This window comes from Neopsephotus bourkii, unplaced genomic scaffold, assembly GCF_033783945.1.
Source record: "Neopsephotus bourkii isolate Nb327-2 ecotype Australia unplaced genomic scaffold, CSIRO-AGI_Nbou_v1 NB_565, whole genome shotgun sequence".
Classification (NCBI taxonomy): Eukaryota; Metazoa; Chordata; class Aves; order Psittaciformes; family Psittacidae; genus Neopsephotus; species Neopsephotus bourkii.
In genome coordinates, this window is record NW_026901066.1 from 446,010 (window position 1) to 467,444 (window position 21,435).

At 40.9% G+C, this 21,435-nt stretch overlaps 1 protein-coding gene and 1 long non-coding RNA gene across 10 annotated transcripts in view; one reads left to right on the forward strand and one right to left on the reverse strand.

The window, feature by feature from the left end:
• Positions 1-11,352, reverse strand: part of CYRIA (CYFIP related Rac1 interactor A) — a 59,862-nt gene extending 48,510 nt beyond the window's left edge. For 7 of the 9 annotated variants that reach the window (XM_061351174.1, XM_061351171.1, XM_061351176.1 and 4 more), the window contains exon 1: positions 11,156-11,349. The gene's annotated coding sequence lies outside the window, so the exon portion shown is untranslated. Of the gene's footprint in view, positions 1-11,155 lie in introns of all 9 variants that reach the window. The other 2 variants (XM_061351172.1, XM_061351177.1) reach the window with 2 other exon arrangements.
• Positions 11,353-11,597: 245 nt separating this feature from the next.
• LOC133211078 (uncharacterized) lies at positions 11,598-13,549 on the forward strand. The gene is made up of 3 exons (XR_009725102.1): positions 11,598-11,637; positions 11,742-11,897; positions 12,561-13,549. It is a non-coding gene; the product is annotated as an uncharacterized LOC133211078 (long non-coding RNA).
• Positions 13,550-21,435: the final 7,886 nt, after the last annotated feature.

The window sequence follows — 21,435 nt, forward strand, 5'->3', positions numbered from 1 at the left end:
TTGTATGTTCTGAAAAAGCACAGACTCATTGAAGCCTTTACTACCAAGCTGGTACTGTTTAAATATTATGCAGAAAGATGAAAGAGATGTCAATGGCAACACAGATAATTCAGGGCAGTTCATCCTTAAAGCATCCCAACCAGAACTTCAATTCTCTCCTCTCACACGACAAACCACAACACGAATTTGCAGCCCAGGAATGGCACTTGTCCCATCACTGTCCACACAGGGACCAGGAGCTAAATTTCTGATTGCCCGACCGCTTGCAGGTGAGGGGATACATAGCCAGTTCACCAGGCAACCTCACCATCCTCATCTACAGAAGAGAGGTGAAGAGACGAATGGAAGCACTCTATGGACTTGAGTCTCATGACTTCTCTGTTAGACCAGACTGCTAAATCATCAGAATTCAACGGCTTTAACACTGCTGAAGAAAAACCACACACAACTGCCCTCCATACCCTATAGCTTTGACTAAACATAAAATCAGACTTGCACCTCCTTCACAGGAAGCAATCAGACAATTAGAAGAGGGTGAAACATCTTCTTGAGGCAGGGATTCTGCAGGAAAAACCTAAATATAATGCCAACTCAGGTCTGCACTAGCACATTGCTACTGCTCCTGTAGTTAACAGAAGGCAAAGCTTAGGACAGGGATAAGTTTTACACTACCTCCAGGATATATATCCTCTGGTTTAGGACACCGTAGATGCCATCTGCTTACATTTAACTTATTCATTTTGATTCAAAATAATTCTTTATTTTTTTTTAAACTAGTACTTTCAAAACGGCTAATTACACCTGTGTATTTCCTGAGGCTTTTCTTATGAAAACAATATGAAACTCAATCATTCTATCATTTCAAGCTGCTCTGGTTTATTTTTCCAGCTTTCCAGACACAGCTTCTCCTTTCAGGTTGCACAGATTTTTTTCTCCTACCCTTCTAAGCACATAAAGACAATCCTACCACTGCCTTCCCAAAGAAGCTGCTGAAACCCAGCTTCCTGGAAAGCAGAATCTGAGGCCACATATATGTCAGAAAATAAAACAGACCAGGGCACACAGCCATGCTCTCGGCTTGGAACCAGTGAGCATGGTACAGCTCGTGGCTGGACACCTAAAATCCCTCCGAAAAAGCCTGGCCAGATCCAAGCAGCCTGTTGGAAATGGTCCATCGTCTCTCCTAACCCCAGAACTATGCTTGGGCATTATCTGGGAAAGTGTTAGCTGGCACAAGGCAAAACTGTGTCACAAACAGTACTAAAAATGTAACAGTACAGTCGCGTACCATACCTATTCCTTATTTAGTTCCTACTATGAACATGTATCATTAAGTACCAAGTTGCTTCTGCGTAACATAATTTTCAGAAGTTAATTCTGTAAGTAGCCAATGCATTTCAGAATTACCAGGTCACATTTTCCAGGCATTATAGCTTCTTCTGGGTTTAGTATCACATCCTCACTTAGGTGGGTGCTGCTTTCAGACCAAGAGAACAGAACCAAGTAAATGAGTAACAATTGAGTATTTGTATTTCCACATATATATGCATGCATACATATAATATGCAGCACAGGTGAAAAACTGCCCTCTGCATTTTGGAGTTTTTTATTGTGTTCAGGCAGACTGAAGATGAGCATCTGACTTTTTGATTTCAGCAAGCCTGCACTGCTGTCAGTGAAACATTGATCCTGACTGTCAGCTGGTACAAAGGGGCATCTCTATGGACAGCGGTCCAATGCACAGAAACTGAGACTCTGCTTCTCCACACTTTGCTCACATCAGGGTGGTGGGAAAGGGAGAAATTCACTTGAAAAGTGAAGTAACAAATTTATTAAATCCCAGCAATGATAACAACGCTAGCGTGAGACAGACATCTGTTTCTCACAGATCTTGGCCTACAACCTAGTTCTGAGGTGGAAAAAAATTAATAAACCAGCTTGAAAGAAACAGCAACTGTATATCCAGAATTAATATGGTCCTTTTGTTGGGAAATGACTGCACATTACTAAGATCTTAACTTATTTTCCATCTCCTTGTAGACTCCTTCACAAAATGCTTCAATTCATAAGAAAGTCAAAGTAAATGTTTGAGTCAAAGATCCCCACCCTTCACAGTTGTCAGAGAGAAAAAAGTCTCGTTGCCATAGGTAGATCCATTCTGCTGTGATTTCCAAAACATCTTGTGTTGGACTGTGCAAGAAGAGACATAGCTAATTTACATGTCCCCATGACAAACTGCTTCACAGCATCAGTAAGTAAAGGGAAGATACAAGACCGACTAAATGTAAGCTGATCAATACTGTGAATCGTTGACTCCAAGATGGCTTTGAAACACACATGCAGGACATCAGCAGCAACATGCTATAAGATGACAGCTCAAGACCATCCTGGTGTAGGCTGCATGCTCTGATGCTGGATCAGGAGCCCATGGAATACCACCTATTAGCCCATGGCAGAAGCTGGGTGGAACTTACTTAGAGCTGTTAATTGCTTTCACTCTACAGAGAAAATATGACCATCATCAGAGGGTGGGCTACGTTTTTTTTTTGCCAGAATATGTCAAAAGAAGTCAGGCAAATCATGCTTTACTGTACACTGGAAGTCACTTAAGACGGCATATCAAACGGGCTGAGAGACTTCTCTGGTCACAGAAAGGCACTGAGATCTCCTCATGTGACTTCTGAGCGAGTTTTCAGGGCATCACCTCAACAGTCTATTTTCTGGAAAACTGGAGATGAAACTTTTTAATACTGTAGAATTAAGCAATAACCTTAGGCATGCCTAACTACAGTGACAGTAAGTACAGTGATGGGAAAATACCACATGCAGCCATTCTTTAACCACCAGCACGAAAGTGTCAGCGAGTTTGGTGGACAGCCTAATCCCCGAGAACTGGGATTTTTACTTTCTTTCTAAAATAATTTATATCCAACTTCCCTTCAGAATCTCTCTACATCAATCTCATACAAACAAAGAAAAGAAGTTACTAGAAAATGAAACGGTTTACTCCAGCGTCAGCTGAAGGAAACACCTTTCTGCCAGCAGGATCCCATTAAACACACATAGCAGGATGTCTCGTGCTGCGTACAAAAACACAGCTACCTGAATAACCTCCCCCTCTCCCTCGTCTCGTGATCCTCCCTAAAGCGAGTCATATGGCAGCACTTTTCTCCTTTTATGGGAAAAAAAAAAAAAAAAAAAGGGAGAAAGGAAGTCAGCCCCAAGCGAGCGAGTGGGGCTGCGCTGCCATAAGCGTCGGGAGGTGCCGGGCTGCGCTGCCCTCTGCTCATCCCTCCTGAGTGCATTAGGAATACAAACCCTGAGAGAGGGATACCATGAATCAACTGCCATTTACTTAATTCACACTTAATTACATGTCACCAAGTGTTTCACGCTGAACTCGTCACTACTGAATGTATTAAAAACTAAAGGATGGAGGGCATGTAATGTATTTGCATGTGCTTATCTACCATCGCCCTTTGTTTGAATGTCCTGTGAATAGCATGCGAGGCTCTTCTTTGGGAAACAGCTGTAGGGATAGCATGATGCAGAGCAGCAATTAAAATTATAGTACTTTATGCCACATGAATTTCCATACGTGTCCTCACTACCCCAGTGCCCACTACCAGCACTCAGCTCAGTCCACCTTCCTGTTCTCCAGCAGCTCTACAAGATGGAGTTAGGAGAAGTTAATCAATGATCTGATTTACCAAATTTGGCTTTTTTTGAGACAACTGAAAATTTCAGTAGCTCAATGCTAGGGAAAGGTAAATGACATGTAGAATTCTCTATATATCAGGCAAAAAAGGAATAAAAGCCTTGCTGTTCTTTTATCGACAGAAAGAAATCATTGTTTCTTCCTCAATAACTGATACTAGAGTTAAAAGCCTAAATCATGAAGACTCCTACCCAATAGCTAAAGAACTGAGAAATTACAAGGAAACCCATCTCCTCTCCATGCACAGGTGATGGGATAAAGAATTTCTAAGAACTGTCATCTCCCCTCCAAGCACAGGGACAGGGTACATCAGCCATAGCCCATAGTGTGCACGCAGCCAGCCACAGGACCCCTCCATGCATCTTCCAAGGAGCCAGGGAACGTATTTGCCAGCATTATTGGTACCCATCATTAATTCAGAACTACCTTGCTTTCCCTTAGCTGTTTATGTGCAGTCACTTAGTTCCACTTGAATACTGTGACTCAGTATTTGACTGCTTTGTTTGGGAGAGATCCTGCAAACAACTGAATTCAGTTACATGAGTTATGCTGCTGGGTCACAGACCATGCATCAGAATTGAAATACAGATAAGTATTTCCAGGGTCAGCGTCTCTGTCCTTAAAAAAATTTCCTTTTTTTTTTAAGGAAGGAAACAGTCTCCCTGGTTCTCAGATCATTATCAGCTCAGATCAGATGGCCAAAACTGCAGAGTTCAGTAAGGAGATTAAAATAATCCCCATTTTATTTAAGTCCAGTGTTGCTCTTACACGGAAAGTAAAATTCGTTAAATATCTATAAATATTTCTTATTGTTAAAGATTGCCATTGGAAGCTTTGACATTTTAACAATGCATATTTAATTCTCTTTTTTGACAAATTTTATTTCAGTATAAACATGGAATACTTCTTTAAAAAGTAGTATTATAACCTGTAGGTGTCCCTTTGTCTTATGAATAAATTAGAAGACACTGAGTAACAGCAACCGCAAAGTACAAACACTTTATTACGATTGTGGTGACTCAGACTGCCAGGATTTGGCAGCCCACAGTGTTCCTCAGCAGCAGAACAAAAGGGGATTTTTTTTGGCTGATTTACTTTTAGTTCAGTAAAGGACAACATGATACTGTCTGTGCCATAATGAATCAAAACCTCAGTAACACAAAGGCATAAGTAGTCAGACCCCAATCATTTTTTGTCTCACAGTACAAAAATGGACAAGCAGATTATCTATGCTTCTAAGGCCTCTAATATATGTGCTCTCTTCCTGTCTTCTAGGAAAAAAAATGAAAGTAGTAAGATGATTTAGTTGCACAGACATGAATCTCCCAGAATACTGCAAGATCATGGATTATTTTCTTTGTATTTTCCTCTTGAAAAAAAGAGATGTTGATATTAAATACTAGGTGGATTTTGTAACACCTTCTCTAATTAAAAGCATAAAGCCCATAGACTTAAGTATTGCACTCTTAACAAAATCTCTCAAGTATTCAGAGCATGAAACACATTTTGAGAGAGACTCATTTTCCAGCATCCCCATCGTGATCTCATTTGGAACAGCAAACTGTCCCTGCAGTAATTGGTATTACAGAGCTCTGCTGCGGCACAGACTTGTGAGAGGGTGAGGAAGTGTTCCGGTCCTACAGGGCATTTATGTTTTAATAATAAAAACATAGGAAAAATGGTTACAGAATATCATCTCCCATTTCCTCTGTGACCATCAGTTATTAGGGAGATGATTACTGACTTATTTCCAGAAGCCTCCAAAGATGTAAGCGTCTGTCAGGAAATCTTTTATCTGAAGGAGTCACCAAAGAGTCTATAGATGATCCTTGAAGCAAAACACTGTGCAATTACAAAGCACTACAGTACAAGGAGTCAGACGGTATATATGCGGGTGGGAGAAAGTACAACTGAGACAAAATTAGACCCTGCCTGGAAATAAAACAAAACATAACAAATTTAACAATGTTCTAAAATCTAAACAGGTCTGAGCAACATTTGCAGCAACTGCTCAACAATATTGAGGAATATTATTAGAATTTTTTCCCCTCACCATTGCTTCTCACACCCAATTTCCACAGCATTAAACAAGCACCCCCTGAAAAAAAAATAAGGACCAGCAAATCACCTGCACCAAATAAATACCACTGCAGATCTCTCATGAAGGCTATTTAAACACGATTCTGGAATCAATTTACTGGAGATAGGATCATATGGATCAGTTACCAGGGAGAATCTTCCTCCTCCAAAATCAATTCAGCTCCATAAGTGGCACCATCACGCAGCACTTCTGTACCAGCTAACAACCATGAGTAATGATTTTTTGCCCCATAGCTCCACACCACTATTAATACGCATGAGAACAACCAGAAGACAAACTTTCTCCCCATCTTCCCAGAAAGCCACTAACTCAACCTAACCTTCCAGACTTAATCTGGCAGCTGCAAAATGAAAATTATAATGATCAGGTTAGGTACCAAACACATTCACAATAACGAAACGAAAACAGAAAGCAGGCTTTCTTTGAAACGTCTTTGAAAAACAAGAGAACAATCCCTTCCTCCCACTTCTCAGTCTAACCACATTCAGTCTAGACAACAATAGTTGTAGGACACTACTGGGCTTGGCTCAGTTGTCAGTATCAGGATATAATGATGGACAACTGAATCAAACGAGGCTCAAACTGTATCCTAACCCCAAAATAAAAACTTTCTCAAGAAGGGAACCTCAGTCTTGCCAAATTACGGCCTTCATCCTCCAAAACAGCTACACTTAGATTTACTAGTCCATATGAGGCTAGAAGTACAAAATGGACTCACAGAAGAATTTTGAGCATGGCTACAATAAGTTTGCATATATAATGGAAATTGAGACACCTGGGATGGTAAGCAGGAATCCATCTAAGGTAATAGGAAACAAAGTTGTGAAAGCTGTAGCTTAAACATCACCTATCCTGGAAGCTCAAGAGGTACCTATGTTATTAAAAAGGGCTGAAAAACCCTCAGGCCACCCCAGGAGCAAGATACAAAGTCATCCCTTTCACAAGCTGATGAGGAGAGGAGTCATGCAGTTTTAGTTTCGGATGGCAAGGCAGAAGCACACCCCCAAGCACCATCAAGCAATTTAAAAACATCAGGAAAGTAACCACAGAGGAAGTAAAAGTGGGTGGCAGGCTCTTTCCAGGTTTCGAGGCTGGCTCACAACCGCATCTGTGTCAGGGCAGTGCCCTAACCCTGCTGAGCTATGAAATGGGAAAATATTTATTGGATGAAAGAATGAAACATCCACAGAAAGCAGATTTCCCACACCTGAATGCCTTCATCACAGAGCAGAAGTCTGGCATAATTAATTCTTTTTTTTTTCAGAGTAGCACAGTTGCAGGTGAAATAAAGGACAGCTTGTGCCATGCTGCTTGTTGCAGTCTCCTGGGGAGAGGGAAATGCGAGCCCAAGTTACTTCAAGATGAAAAGGGGACAGAAAACTTCATGAGTAAAGGATGTAACTAATGTACCATCAACTATAATGAGAAGAGTCACTGCAAATGCTTCTGCTTCTTGTTTGAGTAAATAGCTGGCACTTGCTTATTTTCTTAGCAAAACAAGCTTTTCAGATCCCAAGAGAACACTCCCATCTCATGATGCCAAAGGCATTTATACAGGAGAATGATGCCACTCTCCAGAAATCACAGCGGTAAGAGGTCTGGATGGATACAGAAATGAAGCTCTGTGTGTCTTTCTTCACAGTAAAGAATACAAACAACAGTGTGCTTTCAGACATGAGTTTTAAGAACATCAACCTCAGCTTTGGGGCATCTAATTGTAAAATAGGCCACTCAAATAATTTATGAATTCAGGCTGTAATACAACAGGGAAGATTCCTCCCCCTGCCAAATCCCATAAATTATATATAATAAAAGCTTCTAACAACTACTTAAAATTTAAGTTAAACCTGTGTGTATCAGAGAGATACAGAAGAGTACAGAATTGCACTTACCTAAAATGTAAGGAAGTCTACACATCAACTTCAAAACACCAAACCACCTCCACAGTGCTACTATTTTTCGCAAACTCCAGTGCCCAGAGATGACTCAGCAACCCAGAGCTCACCACAGGGGACCAAAATCAAGTTCCCAGTATGCTCTATGTGACAACTCCTGTGTTGGACCAGTGCTCTTCAAGTGGTCTGAGGGGCATGTATGTTCATGAAATACGTTTATTAACTTAAGATTTTAACCGAATCAGACAGCACTTGGGACAGGCATGAGTTGCACAACACCATGAGTTGCACTGCTACTGGAACCTTCAAAACGACCTTTTCACACTTTACAAGCTTCACAACCTCCTTACACAGATTTACTCAAAAAACAAGCATTCGACTTACACTTTAGCTTCACCTTTTGCACTGCCAGTCATCCAAAGCATTATGTTAAAAGTCAATCTGTCCACTGCTACAATGAACAGCCCTACAAAATTACTGTCACAGACAGGAAGTAACCATTCCACAATTAATGTGAGACTGAATCATATTAATGTCAACATGGAGATATCAACCATGAAATTATTTCTTAACATTTAAAATCCACAATACTAAATAAAAATCTGTGTCTCAGTGCTGCACTGGTTCATGTATGTCCTAAAACGCACTTGTCCTAGACCTATTACTGTATTTTTTATTGTAGAAGTAACTACTACTACAAGTTTAAACCAAGAACTAGTAGCAAGCAGTATATAAAGACAGAAAATAAGACACATTTTTCATTTTAACTGGAAGTGTGAACTGGAATTCTGTGAAAATAGAAGAATGGTAAATTCAGTACTTCACAAGAATTAGGACCTGCACATCTCACGTCATTCACATTGCTCTCATCATCATTCACACGAGTGCATAGCAGCTTCTATTACAATTTTAATTAAAACTACAAAATTCAAATTTATGACTGCATTTTTGCAACTCTCAAGCTGCCCCATATATTAAAGATTTTAATTCATGCCTCTCAAACTGCTTTCTCTGATTTAATGTAACTGTTTTGCATTCCTAGATAACACGAGTAGAAAGCACTGCAAAAAGAATGATTGATAATACTGAAACAGATCCAAATACATACTGAATTCAGTATGGAAGAAACACCAAGAGGTTCTGGCTCCTTCAAATCAACATGTATTACTGGTATGCATATTCTGTCCACTGATGTTATAGGTCACATTGACATACTCAGTTTGTCTCCAGAGATTTAATAGGAGACCTAATGATGTCTGGATTGCATACAGGTTTCGGATATAGAAAAATATTTTTCTGTTTTGTATAAAATGTGAACTGAATGATCAAGTTCATGTGCTACTGCATGCATTATAGTGCTAAAGAATGCCAGTGATTGCACAAAACTCTTTTACAGTTGCTCTAAAAACATTAATTAAAGAATATTTTGTGTCACTACGAAAACAGCACAGGAGGGTAGTGAAAAAGTACAGAGCAGGATACAGTAAAATACTGGGTAGTCACTAAGAAACCCAGAGAGCCTCACTTACACTTGCCATAATTTACATTTAACTGAAACCTTAAAGACCAGACAGAAACTGAAGTTCAAGCATTTTATTCTTAGTTGCTACTTTACGCTTTTTATTAATATGAGTCAAACCCTTCATGCTATTCCCTTAATTTGTAATTTCATTACAACTTCTTTTTAAGGCCTACCCTAGGAAAGTTAAATTCATGAGTACTAGGGCTTTATCATTAGTTTTTAACTCAGGCCTTGGGGGCGGGGGGGGGGGGGGAGGGAAGAAGAATTAGGAGAATTACAGGAGAGTAGAAAGAGTCAAACACAAGAACTTACAAAGTTTATTCCTTAAAAGCATAAAGAAGTATATTGCTGATGTGTAAGTCTTCCTTATGTATTATAACATTATGAAAGCATAACAGAAAAAAGGAAGTACCAGCTTGGTTCTTCCTTGTGTAACATGAGTTGGGGTATTTTTGTAGAGCAGCGCTGAACATGTGAAATTCTTTGCCCACAAAGCAACCTCATGTCACAACAGCATTTCATCCCAGATCTCCCCACCGAAGAGTTCACTAAGTCGTTTTCATTTTTTCCTGACCTTGCAAATGGTAAGAACAGAAGCACCAGTGCAGAAACATCTCTGTCCCCCTTAACACACCCTTTCCCCATGCACATGTAAACTGCGTTTAGGAGCTGGTTAACAAAATAGAGCAAAAAGATGGGCTGTACAGCAATCGAAGACTGGCAGGAACAGCCTGGAAACCAACCCAGATCACCACGCTTGGCAAGTTATTAGCAATGCCACTGAAAGCATGTGAAGTTGGAGCCTTGCTCTGCTACCAGTGAATTATGGAGCCTCGACGGTGGCGTCATGTATTACCAAGACCTTAGCATAACAAAACCCAGATAAACAAAATTAAAGCTAAACAGTCATGAAATTAAATTAGGGGGAAGAAAAATTGTAAGAATAGATGTAAGCATGGTATCTGTTTACTGTAACACATCTCTACATGGACAGTGATTCAAATGAGATGAATGCAGTATAGCAGATCTTGTTTCTTAGCTCATGCCTATGTACATCCCTCTGGAAACACCGCATTTATAACTCCCTGCATCCAACAACGACCAGCAGCTGGAATAGGAAGTTTTCGGCATAATCGAAGTTATGAGCTTAACACCACCCCCACCCCCCCCGCCCCCCCTGGTTTCTCCTCCTATACAGCCCAGACATACTTACTCCAATAAGGCACTAGGACGTGCGGTTTGGCTGCTATCCCCGGCCAGGGCCGGAGTTCAGCCGGGCTTCTGGGCCGGGAGCAGGGAAGGACAGGTCCCTGCACTGGCGCTACGCAACCCTGCAGGCGCGGCGGCTTCGGCACACAGCTGCCGTCAACGAAGACCCAGCGACATCCACCCCTAGGGATGGACTGAGGGCCTGTGCCCGGGGGAAGCTCCTCCCTGCTAGGGAAAGTCCAACCGGGAAACCTCCTTTGGGGCTCGCCCCGCAACCGATGCCTTCCCCAAACGCAGCCGGCAGCCGAGGCAAAGCGAGCCCGCCCAGCGCCCGCCGCCCCGATGCTACAGGAGCTGGCAGCAGTCTGCAGCTGGCGCTTTCCCGGGCAACAGTTGGCTGCGTCCCCCGGACACCCCCTTCCCGCCGCCCTGCGGGGGTCACGGGCAGCCGCGCCGCCTGCGGCACCGACAGGGGCTCGGTGACCCTGGAGCAAGAAGCGGCCACAAAAGCGGCGGAGAGGGCAGGGGGCGAGGGGAACCCTCCGGACGGAGAAGGCTCCGTCCCCGCCCCGCTGCCTGCGGGCTGATGCGTGGGGCGCTGCGGGAACGAGCGGCAGAAGCGGCTCAGCCCGCTCGCCACTGCGCAGTCCCGGGCAGGCGGCAGCACCCAGCCCCACCATGCCTCCCTTTCCACTGCCCTTCCTGCTTACCTGAACCGCCCGTCGCCGCTCGCTGCTGCAGCGACCCTCGTCCATCCCCCGCACCTCAGAGTCAGCCGGCGGCGCGCCCTTACCCGGCCCAGCCCAGCCCAGCGCGACGCTCCCAAGCCCGCCCCACGGTGGCTGCGTGCGGCTCCCGGCCCCGGGCGGGTGCGGCTCCCTCGGACCCGCCTCCCGCCGCCGCGGGCTGGGGTGGGGATGAGGCACCCTGCGGGGCCCAGAGCAGGAGGAGGGGTCGCCGGTGTGGCTGCGGACAGGGAGGGGGGCTTGCGACTCTGAACTAGAGGAACGAGAGACGGGGAGTCCGTCCGTTCCGCAAATGCAGAGGGGAAAGGGGAGCTGGGGCGTCTGCTTGGAGATAAGGGCAGGGAAAGGAGCGGCTATCACCCGTGCTGCCCCCCCGCCCGGAGCTATCGGTACTGACCCAAATCCGCCCAGATCCGCAGAGATCCTATCCCTTCTCCTCCCAGCGGGTGGATTCTTATTTTTGGGGAAGGGGGGAGCCGGACTGCGTGTGTGTCAGTGTTTGAGATCAGCGGGACTGCGCATACATTTTTTTGCATTTTTGGCTTTGCAGAAGGCAGCACTTCCTCAAGACGTCAAAACCAGATCTGAGCCCGTTCACAGCTCGTGAAAATACTTTGTACTTCCTCTTGCTGTTTTGAGGGTTAAATAAGGTTAAAAGTTGCAAGAGTGGCTTAGCAGCGCTTGGTCTCCCCTAAAAGACAAGTCTGTGAGTCATTTACAGAAAGAAACAAACAAAAAGCCTACAAGTAACAGTATTGGAAGCACAGCATAAAAATATCTGGATATTTGTTCATACCAGGGTTTTGCTTGGCGAGCTCTTTAAATGTGAGAAGCCATGATGCTGACCGCAAAGCCCGTACAGCTCTGTGCCAGTGAACCAGAGAGCTCACAGCTGCGTTCTGCCTGGGGCGGACGCCTCGAAGGAAGGGGTTTGGGTGCACCGAGAGGTGTGATTCTCATGAATAAGGCAAGCTGTGAAGCGCTGGGAAGCCGAGCGGTTTGGTAGAGCTGTGAGCACGTAGGATCTGCTGCCGATTTGACCCTCTGCCCTTTCACTCCCTCTGAGCAAGCATCCCAGAGCAGCATCACTGACATGCTTTAACTTCTTGCCTTTACCCAGGCTGTATCCAGATGTCCGTGAATTGTTCTTTGGTCTGAAAATTCCAAATTTTCTAGTTAGAAAATAATTTGAGTGACATACTTAGACTATTAAAAGCCTTGGTATCTGTTACTGGAGCACGTATTTAATATAGCTACCCTTGCAGCACCCAGCTTAGTAGAACACTAAGCTGCTGGCTTGCATTTTTTATCTTCAAGTCTCAAAGTACCTTTTAAAAGAAGTAAATCACGTTGCTCCACTTCCAAACAGGAAGAATAGTCACATGGGCAACTGGAACCAGGAGAGAGAACTGAACCTTAGATTCTCAGATAGCAGGTTAATGTTCTCTTTTACTTCTTTTTCTGGGGCATGCCTTCTGACTGCTGTGTAATGGGCATGCCTTTAGCTGGATGCTTTTACAAAAGAAGAGGCAGCTGTCACCCATCATCTGGAAATACTCTTGACTCCATTAGTGCATGTTATGTGTATGCACTCAGATTGTCTGCGCTGAGTGCATCAGTTACTTAGCCAGAAGAATATTTTGATTCTTGATACCAATAGTAAATAGGAGCTAGAAAAGTCCAACTTTTAAATCCTACCAAAACAAAGGGACCATTATATATTGATGAAATGAACTGTAGAACATCTACATAGCTTTAGCATCACATACTGCACTAAAGACTGAAGTTGAACAGCCTGTAGTGGCATGGCAGGCAAGTGACACATTTCAGATTCTCAGCTTTGCACAATGATGTTAGAGACCAGGAAATAATTGTTTAACCGGCTACTTATATATTATCCAAGCCAACAGTAGCTATCTGTGCTAAACTGTTACGCTAGTGGTGGTGTGAGATAAATCGAGTTTGAGGCACATTAGTAGGTTTCAGATTCCTCAGTGAAGTAATCTCTTACTCCTTGGACTTTGTGAGGGATCTCATATACTGCCCAAGTTTTGTCTTTGAAGAAGTGTAAGATTCCCATTAAAATTCTGTCTCATGACTACCAGCCCCATCCCAATGTTTCAAACACCTTAAACTTTCTCAGATGAAAGAATGCCCTTGCATTTACACAAGTGAATCGTGCCTCTAAATGTAGGTATACAGACACCTGCATGTTATTAGATGTTAATTAGGTGCCTATTCTCCCATTACAGTCAGTAGTAGGGTCCAGGCCTGATGCTTTCATACACTTGTCTTGCATATCATGAGAAACAGGTAGGTGCCTACAGTCAGTTCCGTGGTGAGCAACACAATGGACCAGCCACAAAAAGGCTGTGTTATCACAGGTCCTTATCCACAGGTAGGATAAGCAGATGTATTCAAGGCTTCCTAAGGTGCACTTGGGTATCATGCCTGTTTTCAACTGCTCTTCAAAAGCATAAGTTTTCTTGTAGGTCCTTGTGACCTATCTCAGGTAACTCAGAATGCCCATTGCTATGCAATTGAATCTGTCTTAACTGCAGTAGAAACTTAGACACCTAGCTGGAGACACCTTCATACAGACATCTAAAATTTAAGAGTCTGAATCCCACACTGAATCTCCTCCAAGCCAGTCTGCAATCTCAAATGTCAGGCAAATTTAACAGTTTTATTTATTTATTTATTTATTTATTTATTTATTTATTTATTTATTTATTTATTAATTAAGATTCTGGCCTTATAACATCTGATGTATTTTGAATGCTGTCACAGTTTTGAGTCTTTTTGGTTTGGCTTAGTTTTTTTTGATGGGTTGGTTGGTTGGGTTTTATTGGTTGTATTTTTCTGAGGTATGATTCATAAAGTCACTTACAATGTTGGCAGATACTTGAATTTTTGTCTACCTGGAAGAGAATTGTTTAGTCTTTTGTAGAGGTTGGTGCCTTGCAAGTCTTGAAATTCATGGCTTTGTGCAGAATTGCACTAACAGTCATCTGGATGCAAACAGTGGTCTCAGAACAGATGGGAATATGAGTTTTCAGCTTCTGATGTTTAGCTTGCTAAGCAGAACTAATGTATTTATCTAGCAGTTTTCTTAAGCATTGCATGTAGGAGTCAATTTTGAATAAAAGGACATCTTTCTTAATGCTTATTTTAGCTTTGTGCAGACTGAAATGAAGAAGGTTAGTACGAAGAGCATTCCTTGGAAAAAGAAAGGTTTAGACCTCAGTTCAGAGGTTACCAAATTTGAAAGGAAGTGTCTTCAATTTCAGTGGCCATTGAATCAGCCCCTTAATCATCTCCTCAGTCTGGAAGTACTTTATTTTTGTGGTTAACTCAGAAAAAAAGGATAATGCTAATATGTTCTATGAAGTAAATTATATGAATATTCAGTAGGATCCTGTCATCACTTGCATAATTCACGGTACCAGTGATATTGTTTGGAACTGTAGCTGTTCATCGCTTGTGAAGATGAACCTTAGTGCTATTTTGGAACTTAGGGACATAATTTTCTTCTCTGAAATTTTCTGCTGAAAATTAGCAATAAAGCCTTTTAAGACAAAGGGAAGGAGCAGAGAAGGGTGTTAATCTATCATTTTACAACTCTGAATTGTGTCTGAAATTGTTTCTTATGACAGAATTATGCTGCTGTGGTTTTGTCAGTATTTTTCTCTCTTCTCTAGCCAATCATTAGTAAGGGAGCAAAGATACCTTCTTCATCTCAATTGATGCAGATATAGTCAGCTTGAAGAGCTTGCTTTCTCAGCATACATTGAGCCTTTACTACAGTAAGCCCTCCAGTTTATTTCTTATATCAACTGATGCATGACATTGGAAGAAGCATGGGCAGCCTGCTCTTTGCTGACAAGGAACCAACCATGGCAGATTAGAGCAGCTGCGCCACTCACTGAAAATACAGGAGCCTCAGCTGGAAATCTGACCTGTATTTATCTACCTGTTTGGAAGTCAGCATATAGAAAATAAAATCCCCTTTAAAATACATGTACACACCTTGAATGACACACAATAAAAATGTATTTATTTTATACATTAATTATCTTAATTAGGTATTCGATGCAGAATTATTTTCATCACCAATCTTAAACAACTTCAGTCATGAAAGTGATATGACTAAGGTTCTGCTATAGGCTTTTGAAGATACTAATATGCATGCATACAGTATGCATACAGCTTATGAAAAGGTAAAATATATAACTTAAAAAATATATATTTTTAATTTTTTTTTGTTTCACAGTAATGTACATTAAGTGATGGGATTTGGCTATGTAACTGTATAGGAATGTGGTTAGACCTTAGGACTTTTTTGGTGCATGGTTCTCAGTTGTAACTGCCTTATTCACATCAACATAGACAAAGCATAATGATAGTGCTCGTATGCACTGAGACATACTTCTTATTAATGCTGTAGCACTGAAAATCATAAAAACAATTACCAGGAAACTTACCTTTTTAATTCAAAAGTTTATTGAGAAGCAAAAATGGAAAATTTATTCATTCTGTGTGCTGCTTCTACAATGAAACTGCAGAGTATTTCAGTGGAATTACATTGTAAAAAATTAGCTCAGATTTGCTTGAAATAATATTTCTAATGCAAAACAAATAGTAATAATTTCAATAGCTCACTGGATATGTAATGTTTCATTTATCACTATTAATAAGAAAATGTCTAAGTACCAAACTATTTTAAGCTGGTCGGCACAAACCCATTTTCATTTGCATCTAGCAAGATGTATCCTGGCAACCGTATATTTTTGGATTCGTAACAATTTATTCTATTCATTTTATTCAAATGAGGTAACCAATACTGCAAAAATCACGAGGATTTGAGATGGATAACTTCTATCATTCAGAGCTATAGATAGAAGACTAGGAATCCATGTGAGTAATTTTTTTTAATAATCTGTTAAACATTTCCTTCAGTGTATCTACCCAGCTAAAATGTTTATCTGACATGGTTCACATACTTTTACTTCAGAATGGAAAGCAGCATCAACCCAAGCTGTGTCCTGGGAAGTAATGCTTATCCCACATCACAGCCCTGCTCCTGCTGTGTTATTTTCTGAGTTGAAAATACTGCAATTTTCCCCAGACTCACATAGAACTTACAGGGGAAGAGGAAGAGCAGAGGCTCCAAACATTGACCACATCTATGCATGCTGACTTGAAAATTTGAAAAGGTAATACAGTACCTACAGCAAACACTAGGTTTAAGTGATATATATATATATATATATATGAGTTTTTTATCATATTGTGTGCGAATGTCACTGAAAGGACATTTTTCAGAGAAGCCTGTCTTCTGGTTTTGGTGGATATGTGTGAATTGTTTGCATTTTCTGTAGAAGAAGGTTTGCAGAAACCTGTATATCTTCAGTATATTCTTTTGTTATCAAAACAGGTTTTTTTGAGAAGATCTAAGGAGTTCAGCTGGGACAAAGCTCTGTTTACAGAAACATTTGATATAATACCTTCATAAGAGCCAAATGTCTATAAAAAGAATTTCTTTCTTTTTTTTCCACTTGTGTTGTTCAAGAGCTTTCAGTCAGGATCAGAATCACTGAACCTGCATACTCTTAACAAGCCAGGCCTATATAGTTTCTTCTAAAACAACAATGAAAAATGAAACTTTCTGTAGCAATATAGCTGGTACATTGAATCAGAATCCTGCCAGCTAGTCATCAATGTACATGATGGCTACTGTTGTTCCACTCTAAGACAGTAAGCTGGATATACCAGTGTATATCCAGACTCAGCTATACCCAGAATAAATTCAAATTTGACAACTGAAATAAACAGTCCTCAGTCACTTTTCCTGTCCTTGTAGCAGAGCTAAGTGTACATACAGCAAGAATGGGTCAAAAGTTTATGAAGCAGCTCATGAGCCACTGAAGTATTCAGGTGCCTTAGGACCTGTCCATACATGATAGTGACCAACACAATATTCAGAATGTGCTTCACGAAATAACCAATAGAGCCTTCCTTGAGTACAACTGGCTCTGTCAAAACAGAGGAGTACACAGCTGATAAAAATGGAAATTTCATCCATCTCAGTTTGCCCCATTGCTACATGGCAGTCAGTGAACTTAAGTTTGACTGGAATCTTTGTTAGAAATTTGAAAGGTCAAAACTCCATTTGATGATGCATGAAGTGATGAACAGTTGCTACAGGAAATTATGCAAGCGTGTTAAAGTAACAGTTGTGTTGCTAAATTATAATCTTAGCTTTTGTAATAGGAAAAACGAGGGTTTGAATTGCCCATACAGTCTCAGTGGGGATCCCAATACATATACATTATGATATTTTTGCTAACTCCATGTACATGAATGCCTTATGTTTATAAAAAAACACACATAGCCTCTGACTCAGCCAGAAAGCAGGGGGGTTGCCCAACTGGACTACAGGAAAAGTATATTCAACTCCTGATTCTGATATATCCTAATTCTTAACTCTGCAGCTTTAAATACTGTGAATTACAGTTGTTTAAAAGTAAACAAGGTCTAATACTCTGTCTTGCACTCACTATTTGGAAATGATTTGCAGGATCCAGGCTCTCCTTTGAAAGAGCATTAAGTTGTGAATGGATATTGTCTTCTCAGTTTTACTGTAATGCAAAGGACATGACCACTCACAGCTGTTTGTCAATTTCTTGCCTGTGTTTATTGTCTCCAAAGATTTGCTGGGATGATTTGCTAATATAGTCAAAATGAGACAGGTTAGATTAAACAGTTTTACTTGTAGGTCTTTCCTGGGTCATCTCATTTCAACTGAACCATGTCATGATACGCTTACCCTGTCAACTCTGCAGGAAGACATGAGTAAATGTGACAACTTCCAGTACGATGTGGAGAGAGAGATGAGCAGGTTGTTAGCATCCAGCAAACTTAAGGAATTCAAAACTGGGTTCCCTATTCTACAGTTATTTGGCTCTTCTGATATAGCAAAATACTTAAAGCATATGCTGTAAATTTCATTAAGTCACTTGGGTTTATCTGTACCTGTTTATTGGTTTTGATGTATCAAAATAAATCTCAGGATATATAAAAATCACTAGGTGTAAATCTATTTTTTTTTTCCTGCAGATTGCTCTTTTCCCTTTACCTGTGTTTCACAAATTGTAGGAGATCTATACTACATGCAAAGCAGTAGAAGACTGACTCCTCTCTCTTTTCTGTTTGTATTTGAGATCAAGGATGATAAATAAGTTTAAAATTGTCTTACATATTTTATTCATCTGACAAAACCCCACACATTCCATTTTTTTTTTCTCTAAAATCTGAAGAGTCAAGAATGGCACCTCTTTAAAAAGGAGCGCTTCTTGGTCAAAAGTTCAAAGAACATTTAAGTGTAACAGCACTCAATTTTGACATGGTGCCAACATGAAAACAATTTAAGTCCTCTACAAATCTAGGCATTCCAAGCTTAGGCTATCATTCATCTAGTTTGTAATACAAACAGCACAGCGATAGAAGTGTTAGGAACATTGAGATAATGCTTTCTTCACTTCCAAAAGTGCATTATAGTCTTATAAAAGATAGAATAATTGTAGCCCACATACTATCCTCCTGATAGATGATGTTAAAACTACTTACAAAAGATAAATGTCCTCATTAATAGTAAAATATCTCAGGCTTTTCTGGTATCTAGACTGGGAAAGCTAAACACATTCTCCTAAGTTTAACCTTGCATCTCTTCATGCAAGCATTGAGTTTATATGGAAATGAAATAAAATATTGCTTATCTGAAAGATAAATACAGTGGTAATTATATATCCTGGTTTCGGTGACACTTAGTTGCCAGCTGGGTTTAAACCACAACATTATGAAAAGTCAAAAGTCAGCAGTCAAGCAGATGTGTATAATGAACAATAATTAATGCTGAGTCAATTATAAGGATAAATGGAAAGTTCGTTTATATGGGTAGAAAAAGACCTGTTTCCACAGTAAGTTGAACAGTCATAGGATCACAGGATCATAAAACAATTCACATTGGAAGGGACCTCAGGCAGTTTCTAGTCCAATGTCCAGCTCAGAGCAGGGTCAGCTATGAGAACAGACCATGTTACTCTGGTCTTTATCCATTTGGGTTTTGAAACCTGCCAGGAATAGAAACTGTGCAGCCTCTTTGGGAAAGCTGTTGTATTCTTGGCTGTCCTTGTGCTGAAAAGATTTCCTTAAGTCCAGTCTGAATCTTACTTTTTTGCAGCATACATGCATTGTATCTCCTACTCCTGTCATACATCACGCTGAAGATCCTGGCCCTGTCTTCTTGATAACTTTCTCATGGGCATGGGAAAGTTACTGTTAGTTGCCTCTAATAGTCATATGCAATAGCAAATCTTTGCTTAATTTTTCCTATCAGTTGCTATGAATAGGAAATAAATATCTTACACCATCTCACTTTCTTCTGTTTACCCGATAATGTCACCTCTCTTAATCCCCTGTTACCCTCCCTGCTGTCTTTTGGGATTCATTCACCCCAAAGCCCCCAAAGCCATCTTACATCATGATGTTGCCTTGAGCTTATACTCTAGGGAGAGGAGCTCCTCACTTGCCGCTAGTGACAAAAAGTCTCTAGGGGTTGGAAAGAGTGTCTGTTGCACTGGCATTGCTCTCTTCAATAGCCCTGGATAGATATTCTGAAGTTCTACCTTGTACAGTTATTTCAGCTTTGTGACTGTGATGCAAAATAAAGTATATCTCTAGCAACATAGTATGTAGTCTTTTCTAGCTCATTAATAGGTGGCAACAGAGAGCAATTTCTTCTGTGGCAAAAATTATGTTCATTCAAATATTAGAAGGAAAAACCGAACACTGAATTTTAGAACAATTAATTTTGCATAAAAATAAATGAAAGTAATAAAAAAGCTTCTCATCAGCTCCTTACAGATCTCATAACAGGAGTGGAGCATGTTCTCTCCTTTAAGTCTTTCAGCACATATTCTACATTTCTTTGCTTATGAGAGATGGCTTACTGCTGTTGGTGTCACTTTTAAAATGAGCTGTAGGACTGAACTGAGAGCTGTGTTTCAGTGCAGCCTTAACAAGAAAACGTCTAACTGCATCACAGCTTCTGTCAGGATGAAAACAGAAGAAAACCATAGATGAATATCGAAAAAGCATTAAAAAAGCTCCTGGATAAGGCATTCTCTATGTCTCAAAGATGGCAGATGAGGAAACAACTAAAATACCTTTTCTTGCCATCATTACTAGATCAAATTACAAGCAGATCTATCTTCATTACAGAGTTTGAAATTCAATTAAAATGTGAAAAAAAAAGTGACTTAGGTGGATGCTGCTCTGCCTTCTGCTGAGGTTCAAGATGAGGGAATAAATTTCCTTTCTGTGTGCTTTATTTGTGCAACTAGTGATTACTGATGATATATTCTTTATCCTGAAAGTTCATCAGTAATAGGGAAAGGCATGCAATGTGCAACACATAATGTGCCATTAAGAGTTTTTCCTTCCCAAGCATTAGTTTGTGTCACATTTTGTAGTGAACTGTACTAACTTCTTCCAACCAAGTAAAGCACAGTACAAAGAGGAGGCTTAATGCACGAGTCAGCGAGGCAATTAGTGTTTTATTCAAACAAGCAGGTTCAATTCATGCGGTACCAAATAAGCACTTCCAGCTCTGCTTCCCTGACGATCTTTACTAGTAATTGGGCACATCTAGCTTGCAGTTTGCTGAATAGCACAAAGATGACGACAAGGGACCATGCTGCTGTTTGCAGTCCATTGATTGCCTTACAGCAAACGGGGAAAAAAAGGGAGAAGGTTAAAAGTTGTATTTTAACCTCTTAACAGCTATGAAACCTGCTGACTTTAGGGTCTGGTTCAGGGCTTCAGTGTCTGGTAGAGAGCAACTTTCAGTTCTCTGAAGGGTTCCTCTCTTTTTGAGGGTAACTGCCGTGTGAAGCTCAGCAAGAAGAAGCACAGATATGCATATTCAGTTCTGGGTACAATAGCTCCATTCTCACTGTCAGGTCAGCAGTCAAGTTCAGTGTAACTCCTCCTTCTGTTTCTGAATCGGGACTTTATGGAAATACTGGGGATTTTTTAATAAAGTAGCTCTGCTGTGAAACCAGTCTGCTCTTCATGACAGCTCTTTGCTAAGCAGCACCAGTGCGGAGCTTATTAACTCAAAATTTTAAAGTTCAAAGGCAGCATCAGGTTTCAGTAGGCGTCTCTCCTCATCTGCTCTTCAC